Genomic DNA, 9,729 nt, shown 5'->3' with positions numbered 1-9,729 from the left:
AAGAAGGGGAAGTCGGATGGACCTGGGGTGAGCAACAGGGAAGAGTGTGGACAGACCAGCGCCTGGCCTGAGCAGGTGGTCATGAAACATGCGTTTCCTCTGCGTCCGCAGTCAGGCTGGGACTTCCACAGGGAGAAAACCGCTGTCTCTGGCATATTGAGAAATGCTTTTTAGAAATTCTATGCCATGTTCTGGTGCAACCCCCTGCAGCATCCGGGGCCAGGAGAGGGGCCAGAGCAGTCTGGGGTAGTGGTCCCTCCGGAGAGTGCCATCTAGTGGACTGGCCACCGGTGGGGTCCCCAGTGGGCCCCCGGCTGTAGCAGCTGCTGCCTGGTGGCGGGCAGCTGAGTTGGGAGCCAGCTGGGAGGTCCCGGCTGCCTGGACTGCAGGCTGCCCTGTTGGGATGTGGTGCACGTACAGTCTTCGTCGCTCAGGGGGCCTCAAGGGCCAAGGAGCCTTTTGTTTTGTGGATGACTGCCAACTCGGATTTGCCCACCCCAGGCCAAGTGCCCTTTAGAAGTTTCTGGAAAAAAAAAAAAAAGAAGAGGAAGAATTCTAGCAGCTCCTGTCTGCTGAGTGTCTGTTATGCATTAGATACAGGGCTGGGGGGGCTTATGGGATTATTTCTAATCCTCTCAATGACGCTAGGAGAGATCCAGAACTTGCCCCATTTTCAAGGAGAAAACTGAGCTTTGCTGAAGTCGGGAAACTCACTTAAGGTGAGAGCAAATATTCAAGCCCTGGATCTGTGGTCGCACGTACCTTCTGTAATCTCAGGGCCCCTCGAAAGTGCGGGAAAGAATCTGGACACTGATGTGAGCAAGCCAACTGTAAAAGAAATTTATGAGTCAACTGGGGCCACTTGAATGCTGAAGAGATGCCGGGTGACATTAAGCAAATGCTGTTAATTTTTTTAACTGTGCTAATGGCACTGCGGTTATGTTTTTCAAAACAGAAAAGAGTCCCTCTTCAGAGACACACACTGAAAAATGCTGGAAGGAAGGATATGGCGTCTGGCATTTGCTTCCGAGGGGCCTGGGCTTGGTGGGGGCAGGTGGGAGGGCAGCATGAGGTTTCGATGGAACGAGACGGCCTGAGAGTTGCTGGTGACCGCCACGTGCCACAAACCATGTAAACGGCGGTGAGAATTCGCACTGTCATCTCGGCTTTTGTGTGGTTTGAAATGCCTCCTAACTAAAGGTTTTGAAAATCAACATACGCAGGTGAGGGGAAGCCACTGAAAAGGGGCCCAAAGTCTTGACTAAATACTGAAGGGTGATTCGGGAGCTGCTTCAGAGGCAGCACATGCCTCCAAGGGGAGAGGGGAGGACAGAGGGGCCTGGGCAGGGGGGAGGAAGCCATTCGAGTTGGGTGGACTGAGGAGAAAGAGCAAGCAAGCGTGCATTTCTAGATGCCCACCTGCTGCCCCCAGCCCCCATACCTCGCTCAGGCCCTGGGGCTCCCCCCAGACCCTCCAGCACCCTCCCAGGACCTCTCGAGGGAGATCAGACACCCCCAAACCGGGCCTGCTTGTCCCTCTCCTAGGCCTCCCTGCCCCTCCCTGGATCCGCTGCACCCCTCCCCAAACCCTCCTGGCCCCGAGCAACCTCTCCCGGCTCTAACAGGGATGCAGAAACCCTTCTCCAAGGCAGAGCTGGCCACCTGACCAGTCCTGCCCTGAGAAGAGCTCAGCCAGGCTGGGAGGGATTCAACTGTCTAGCTTGTCAAAGGCATTTTTCTTGGAGGGGGTGGCGGATTTGTTTTGCCCCAAAACTGTGTTCCAAGCTGCCCTGGCCACATCCTCAGCCCCTCTCTTCCCCACATCAGCCTCCCTCTTTTCTGTCCGTCCCTGCAAACCGGCTCTGCTGGACCCCAGGTCGACGGCCATCTCCCCAGACCCCGGGACCCCCGCCTCGCGCCCACACCCCCGCCCGCCTCCGCCGCCCCCCTCTCGGGCCCTCCCGCAGCTGCCAGACTCTGCGCAGTCGGCCGCCCGGGCGCCTTTCCACCTCCTGCCCCGCCTGGAAACGCTCCCTCCTCCGCCCTCGCTCCCCACGTTGGAGAGGCGGCCGCGGACAGCTCTCCCGGACCCTGCCCTCCGGCAGGCAGCCCCGCGCCCTGCAGCGCAGCCCTCTGGGAGGGAGGGGCGCAGCCTGCAGTCACCCCAAGGTAGGGTGGGCCGCCCCCTCCCTCCCCGGCGGCTGCCCCTAGCCCAGGGCAGGGCCTGGCCCCCTGCGCGCTTCGGCCCCGCCAGGAAAAGCAAAACCGTCGCCACCAGAGCCAGAGCGCCGGGTCCCCCTCCCCACTTTCCGGGCTCAAAAATGTGGCCCAGGCAGCCCCCTTGTGGCACTTGGGGGCGCCACAGACTCTTGGCTGGTGTCTGAAGAATTCAGACTGTGTAATTCCACTGCACCGTGAGTTGGCACAAATCTGAAGTGGCCCAACTCCTGCCCGGTGTGAAGCCGCCTCCGAGTCTGAGTTGGGGGCATCGTTCCTCTCTTTCTTCTCCCTTCCTGGCTCTCCCTGGCGCTCCCCTCCTCCGGGAACTGGAACTTTCCTCTTGAACACTGTTCTGACAGCAGATAGGTGTCTGGTGATGGGAAAAGTCGGGGGCGGGGGGGACGGCTGGGGCCACGTGGAAACAGGAGCCCTCTCCCCACACTGACGGTGGGTGTCCACGACCATCACGCACAGACGGGGAAACTGAGGTCCTGGGAGGGCACCATCCCAGTCTGTGCCGGAGAAGGGCCCGGAAGCCCTGCCCTCTTGAGGGGGCTGTGGCTCGGGCATTTTCCCGAGGTGAGGGGCCAGGCCCTCGTCCCAGGAGGTCCCAGGATGTGCGCCACGCTTTCCAACTCACTGTCCACACAAACGAGCCCCCGCCCCTCCCATCCCTATCTGCGATCTGCCTGGAGGTGGGCAGGGCCCTCTCCACATCAGGTTAATAAAGCCATTTTCATAAGCCTCTGCCCATAGGTGCTACCACCTAATTTTGAATCTGCCCTTCAAACGGATTGGGCCACAGAGGAGCTGGGATCTCAAGCACCGCTGGGAGGTGCTTATAACTAATCAATCCATCCCCTGCCCACCCACACCCCCCGGCACTCAGCACAGCCTCGCTGAGCAGTGTTCAGCAGCAGGGTGTGGTGGGGAGCCTCGGACGGCCCGGGGTTCCATCCTAGCCTGGCCTCACACCAGCTGGGAGACGGTGAGTATGGGACTTCACCTCTCCCTGCCTCAGTTTCTTGATCCATCAAATGGGGATTCTGAGGCTGGTGCTCAGAGCTCCTGCTCCGGTGAAGTCCTAGGTGGAAGGCTCGGCCAGGGCTTGTCCCCTGGAAGATTGGGCTCCATAAATCTCAGCTGACATCAACCCCCCCCCCACCTCGATCACTTGATTTACAGTGACTCACTCCCTGTCTCTTTCCCCCACCAGACTGAGCTTCGAGGACAGGAAGCCGATCGGCACTGCTCTGTGTCCAGCCTTCCACTCGGCTCTGGGCCCTGGACGGTAGGTGCCCCTCGTTGGTTGGGAGAATGAGTGCCTGGGAAGATGACTGCACCCCACAGAGTGTGGGGTGCCTGGACTCCACTGGGCTTCTCTTCCCCAGATGCCCCCCACCCTACCCCCTTCACAGCTGGCCCTTCTAAGGGGTGTTTTTCTGCTTTATCCCTGGGTCCCCTTATACTGCCCTGTGTCAGGCAGATCCCTGCTCTGTGAAAGGCAGACGTGGGCTCGCGTGTCAGTTCTGCCGCCTTCTGCATCTACTGTGAGCTCACAGGCCAGGGGCTTCCTCTGGCTGACTTGATTTGTGCGATGAAGTGGGCAGAGGGGTCTCTGCCTGGCAAGGTTCCTATTTGTATTCAAAGCAGGGTCTCCGAAGGCCAGGCGGTTTTCTTTGGTGCGACACTCATTACACGCGTGCTGTGCATTCCTCCCAGGTTCCCCATCCACCCCACAAGCGTTGACAGAGTATCTGATGTGTGCTGGGCTACTCTTATCTCATTTAGCCTCCCTCTGAGTCGGTGAGGGGGCCCCTCGCATCTCCATCGCACAGAGGGAAAAAAAAAAAAGAAAAGGAAAAAAAAAAAAAAAACCCAGGCTGTGAAAAGTGAAGGGAATTGTGCGGTCTCACAGCTAGAGAGCGGGGAGGGGAGCCTGGGAGCCCCCTGGCCCCTCCACAGGCGTCTGCTGCTGCCTCTGCTGCGGGCTGACCAGGGCCGGCCCAGCCGCTGGCGGCTCCTGCGGAAAAGGCAGGGGGGTTTGCATAGAGAGCGTTCTCCCTGGCAACTGGCAAAGGGGCCATAAAAAACCGAGAGGGCTTGGAAGCCGCTTAACAGATAGCTAACAGAGCAGCTGGACCCAGGAGGGGAGACCCGCGCCCTCCCCTGGGCTCTCTGCAGAACAGCAGGGCAAAGGGCTCCGGCCCGGATCCGGGCGTGCAGGGGCAGAGGCGCCCGGGACAGGTGTAGACGGCTGAGATCAGATGGTGACAGGGACCCCAAACCTGATCCCATGGTTGACGGGGGGCTTGCTATTATTCAGCACAGCAAGGAGAGGACTGAGAAGGAGCTCACTGCCTGCAAGGAGCCGAGGACAGAGGGGGCGAGGGGGCTGCGTCGGAGCCGCGGAGGCAGATGCAGAAAGCAGGGAGGGCTCGGCAAAGCACTCGGTGTGTGAGCCCAGAGCGGGCTGCTCGGGGAGAAAGGGAGCTCCCTGTTACGGGAGGCATCTGAGCAGAGAGAGGCAGGCCGGTTCTTGGCCGGGAGGCTGCAGTGCGGCTCCCTGCCCGGGCTGGCAGCCCGCACGTCTAGGCCTCGGAGAAGCTCCTACAGCGCTAAGTCCCGAGCAGGGCTGGCCGCGGAGGAGGCAGGCTGGGGTCAGAGCAAGGATGCGCGGACGCCCCCCCGTCCCTTGCCCTGAGCCCAAGGCAAAGGCACGGAGATGGCCGGTGGAGCACTTCTGTCACAATGAGGCAGTGAGGGAGAGGAGCAGAGAATGGGGGTGAGTGCGGGGCCAGCGGGGGGAGGTGGGGGGCTGTCCTGCAGCCAACTCCCCATCTCAAGGGCCCGGCCACCTGGAGTGGCCAAGTGCCCGCCCCGGCTCCCAGGCCCAGGGATTCTGGCCTGGGTCCTCTCTGGGGCAACAGGCTGGTGCAGAGGGTGGGGGCAGCCGCCTCAGGCGGAGGGAGGGGGGAACAGAAAGAGGGGGGGGCGCCTGGTGAGTTGAGGGGCTGGTCGGCTCATGGGAAAGCAAGGCCCTTTTCTGGAGGCTGGGCCGCAGCCACGATTTGTCCGGCCACTGAACAGTGACTCGGATGCCCTGGGGACTCCCGAAAGCCCCCTTGCCCGGTGACGGGCCGAGGGGCCTGGGGGTTGATGAATGTGGTCCACGCCAGAGCAGGGCGCTGGCCCTCCGGGCCCATTCATGGGGGCTTGGTTCCCAGCAACTCTGGGTGGACAGGGCCTTTATCATGGGACCTACTGGACGAGGGTCTGGTCTGCAATTTCTAAAGGAGTTTGCTTGTCTTTGTTCCCAGCACAAGCATAGAGTGTGTGTGTGTGTACACGTGCGTGTGCCTGTGTGTGTGTGTGTAAGAGAAAGAGAGACAGCGACAGGCTAGCTGAGGGGCCAGCCTGGAGTCCTTGTCTAAAATGACCAGGCTGCCTGGCACTGCCTGGCCTTGCCTGGGGGGAAGGGCTGCACCTCCACCCTCCCGGGAGCAGAGAAAGCGAAGGGACCCGGGGACCGAGGGTCAGAGCCCCTTGTCACTGCTGCCTGACTGGCCCGGCCCTGGCAGCCCCATCTGTCCGGCGCTGTCTGTCAGCCTCGGGGTCGCGACAGCTGCTCCAGCCCGCCGTGGGGGGGCAGCATGGTGTCGCAGGTGGAGAGCCCGCGCGGGCTCCCCGCAGACAGACAGACAGACGGGCCCGGACCCCCGGGTTTGAGAGCTGCCAGCAGCCCTGGGAGAAACCGTTTGCTCTCTCGGAGCCTCGGGAGAGTGTGTTGGTATGTTCCGTCGTTGCTGGTGTTTTAATCAATTAAAAGACTGCTTTGAAACTGCCGGTTTGAAAATGTTTGGTAAAGTATTTACAAGTGCGTCACGGCCTCTGCGGCGCGACACTGCGGGCGGGCGGGCAGGCGGGGCGGGGCGGACGGGGATGCGCACAAGACATCACGCACTTTGAAATTTTCAAATAAGGGCTTCCGGTTCGGGCTCGCGGGAGAGGGTTCCAGAGAGAGCTTTCGTATGGATTTGCAAAGTCATCTCCCCAGATCTCTAAAGGGGCAGAGGCCACAGAGCAGCACCCCCCCCCCCCCCCGCAGAGGGCAGGCAGGCTGGGGAAGGGGACTGCCACCAACCTGTCACCCCAGACCCAAACGGAGCCCGGCTCCCCCGCAACCGCCGCTGCCCCGGGAGCGAGAAGTGTGTCTGCCCCCGCCCCCCCGCCCCCCCTCCGGGGTCAATAAACAGAAACTTTAGGAAGGAAGAGCCTTTGTGCCTGGTGGCCCGCGGAAGTGCACTTTTGTGTGAAAGGCAAGTCACGCTCCCCCAGGTAAGGTTGCACCGTGCACAAAACCTCATTTAGGCTGGGCCCGGCCCAGGGAGCAGTTTCTGTGAAATTTAGGAGAAGAAAATGGGTTTAGCCAGAAGTTTTTCCAGGAATGATTAACCTCTGGAGACTGGAACCACTGTTCCTTCCGAGCCCGCCCTTGCCAAAGTCTATAAAATACGAGCCTAAAAAATCTGCCTGAAGAGCAGCCTGACATGTCACACAGACTTCTAAAAATAAATAAATAAACCACTGCCAAAGTTGTTAGGAGAACCCCAGGAAAACCAGCGGGGGCAGTCCCTTGCCTGCCCCGCACCCCCCCCCCACCGACGTCGCGAAAATGGGGGTGGGGGAGAGGTGCTGGCGCGAGGGCAAAGGGAGCAGAGCTGCGACTGCCCCCAGCCCCCAGCCCCCAGCCAGCCTATCCCTTTCCCGCTCAGCCGTGTTGTTTCCCCTTGTGGGTCTTACTGCCTCTGTTCTCACAGGGAGGGCTGAGCACTCGGGCCGGATGAGATGGAAGAGGCGGCTGCTTTTGCTGGGTACTGAGTGCGAGCTGCCGCCCAGGGGGATGTCACGGTCCTGGTCCCACCCAGCCCCCGCGGGGGGGGGGGGGGAATATCAGGAAACTGAGGCACAGACATTCTTGGGGACTTGCCTGGGACACAGAGCTCTCTGCCCTGCCGCTGGGTTGTGCTCAAGACGGCCAGTCTCTTGGGGTGCCTCCCCCCACCCCCCACTGCAGGGAAAGAAAGGGGACCCAAACCTCTGGGGCTCTTGATCCCCAGGGGTGATGCACACTTGGCGTCCCCGCCCCTTGACCCAGAAGCCCGTGCTCTTTCTTCATTCACCCTGTCCTCTCCAGAGTGCCACCAACACCCCCACTGTGGCCCCGCTGTCACATGCTAGATCATTCTTCCTTCTCATGTTCCAGAACCAGACCCATTTCCCTCTGGCACAGAGCAGGTCACAAAAGACACAATCAACCGTTTCCAGGAGATCATGCCTCCCAAACTCATCACTGACCCATCAACCCTGAGACGCACCACCCTGACCCCTGGACCCCAGAACTCAGGTTCCAGGACCCGGGGGGAGCCTGGTGTGTGCGCCCAGGAGGGCGGGACACAGCAGCTGGGACGGGGCTGGCCCCCCAGGTGTGTGTTTGCAGTTTGACCACATTCCCGGGACTCACCCCGAGCCGCAGAGCGCACCGCCAGGTCCTCTGAAGCTGCCCAGGTGAACAAGAGGCAGTTCTCAGGCGAAGTGGAGCCAAGCGACACAGGAGCTGAGGAGCCCTGGAAAGGGACAAAGGGAAAGGGGTGATTAACATGTGGCCAGTTTCATGGATTCTGCAAAAATGCAGAACGTTCTCCTGGAAGAGGCGAGATGTCAGAGGCATCACGATTCCACAGGCCACACTTTGCTGAACTTTGGCATGAGGTGGGGGGGCAGGGGTGCCTCTAAGTTTGGGTTCACCCCAGAGGACACTTCAAGTCTGGTCCCACAGGCCGAGGAGAAGCTGGCTGGGGAAAAGGATAAAAGGCAGGGCACGTGCAGGGAAAAGGGAGCTGGCGGGGGCTGCAGTGTGCCCAGCCGGGAAATGTGTGTGTCTGTGTGTGCATCTGCGTGGGGAGGGGGCACGAGGCTGGGGAGCTGCTAGCCAGACCCTGAAGGGTCTTACGTGCCAGGCTAGGGCTCTTGGACCACATCCCAGAAGCTCCGGGAAGTCAGATGGAGGATTTAAAGCAAGACAGTGACAAGGTCAAGATGGCATTTTAGAAAGATCACTCAGTGAAAATAAACTTTGCTGCAAACCCTTTAATCCAGCTACCCCACCTCTAAGACGTTGGGGTGAAAGAGCCGTCAGCGGGGATGTGTTTACAGATTCAGCTACAAGAATGCTCATTGCAGGGTTGTTAGCAATAGAAAAACGCAACGGCTAAGGTCTTTTTTCGCAGGCGTCCGTTCAGCAGAATCATATTCATTGAGACCTCGGCTTGTGACATGCCCTCCTCATTTATCTGTGCCAGGACCACTTTTATTTTATGTATCTTTTTAATTCATTTTCTTAAATAATGTAACAAGCACGCCTGAACCGGTCACACACACACACACACACACACACACACACACACACACCCCTTCACGACTAGTACACTGACCAAAGCATCTATATGCACCAACTCGCCTCCCCCAGCGGACCTACAGCTGGGATTTTCAACAATAGAGGAGGCTCTAAGCACCAACGGTGCAAACACCCCCCGGAATATTAAACAGCTCTTAAAAAGAATGCAATAGCCAAGACCTATTGTCTTTTAATGGACCTCAGTATTCTGCGCAGAACTGGATTAATCACGGTCCTTTGTTCATCAACACTTTCTCATCATTGGTCCAGGCGTGTCCCGCTTTTATTTTTGCTAATTTATGCATTCGTATATTCATCTATAACAATGTCATAAACACTCTTGAGCCCACTCCTCCAATCCAGACCTCAGCAATTACTTACACCTGCCTCCACAAGCCAGCCCCACGGATAAGGACCCAGGACTTTCAGGACAGCAGCGAGGGGGTTAACTAAACTCCGGTGGGTGCGGGTTACAGGCCACTAAGGTGTCCCTCTAAGGAACCGGGTGGGTCCCTAGGATTCCCAAGCAGATCCTTGAGCGAAGAAAAACAAGCTGTGCAAAGAGACAGGTACACTGTGAGACGGTGATGTCTAAAGCAAACGGAATCCTATATGTGAGAGGTCTGTTTAGATACATATGCAAATGCACAGAAAAAAAAAAATCTGGAACCAGACACCTGACTCTGATAACAGCAGTTAAAATGGTGGGGAGGGGGGAGCTGGGATTGACAGCCGACCAGACCATGGTTTTAGCTTTTATCTGCAGCGTTTGATTTGCTAATGAGTGTGTTAATTATCAATGCATTTCTTTCATAATTAAAATAAACATTTTGTGTGTGGGGCTTGGTTTTGTTTGGGTTGGTGTGTTTGGGGTTTTGTTTTTTTCTTTTTTTAGCTTTAGTCTTTTTTTTTTTTTCCACAAATGCAAAAGGAAGAGCATTTTGGAGTGGGCACAGTCCCCCCCAAACAAGTTCTGCAGACATGAGGGATTTATTTTGTCCCCAAGCTCATTCTTTTTTTTAATTTTCTCCATTCTAAAGCTGGAGGCCCCC

At 58.3% G+C, this 9,729-nt stretch overlaps 1 non-coding gene across 1 annotated transcript; it reads right to left on the bottom strand.

The window, feature by feature from the left end:
* Positions 1-8,869: 8,869 nt before the first annotated feature.
* LOC125137059 (small nucleolar RNA SNORD112) lies at positions 8,870-8,946 on the bottom strand. The gene has a single exon (XR_007137365.1). It is a non-coding gene; the product is annotated as a small nucleolar RNA SNORD112 (small nucleolar RNA).
* Between the last annotated feature and the right edge of the window lie 783 nt (positions 8,947-9,729).

The sequence above is a fragment of the Phacochoerus africanus genome, chromosome 9 (genome assembly GCF_016906955.1).
Source record: "Phacochoerus africanus isolate WHEZ1 chromosome 9, ROS_Pafr_v1, whole genome shotgun sequence".
Lineage (NCBI taxonomy): Eukaryota > Metazoa > Chordata > Mammalia > Artiodactyla > Suidae > Phacochoerus > Phacochoerus africanus.
This window is presented reverse-complemented; position numbering and strand designations above follow the sequence as displayed.